Here is a 424-nt window from a genome sequence, read left to right on the forward strand (position 1 = left end):
GCAAAAAGATTTACTATAAAATCTGGTATAACGTAAACTAGGTATGAACCTATGTTTGTCATGCAATAAAACCATGCAATAAAAACTTCCCCTTCACAGATTATTGCATCATCGAAGAGACAAACACTAACGTCATCTCGATCAACAAAACTTCATCAAAACACCAGAAGAAAAAGATAAATAAGATAAATCTACATGTCTGTTAGAAACTTCATCTTAATCTCGGTGGTCATCCTCGCTACCTGGCCCTGTGGTAAGTAAGGGGTCATTGGGTATAAATGGCTCGGAAATAAGTTGGTTCGGAATAAGTGGCTTGGAAATTTAAAGCCACTTATTCCCAAGGCACTTGCCGTGGGAATAAGTGGCTTTAAATTGTTCGGGCCTTTTTACAGTGCATTTCCGTGGACACTGTAAGCTCTTCTTC

The sequence above is a fragment of the Penaeus monodon genome, chromosome 23, assembly GCF_015228065.2.
Source record: "Penaeus monodon isolate SGIC_2016 chromosome 23, NSTDA_Pmon_1, whole genome shotgun sequence".
NCBI classification, from domain to species: domain Eukaryota; kingdom Metazoa; phylum Arthropoda; class Malacostraca; order Decapoda; family Penaeidae; genus Penaeus; species Penaeus monodon.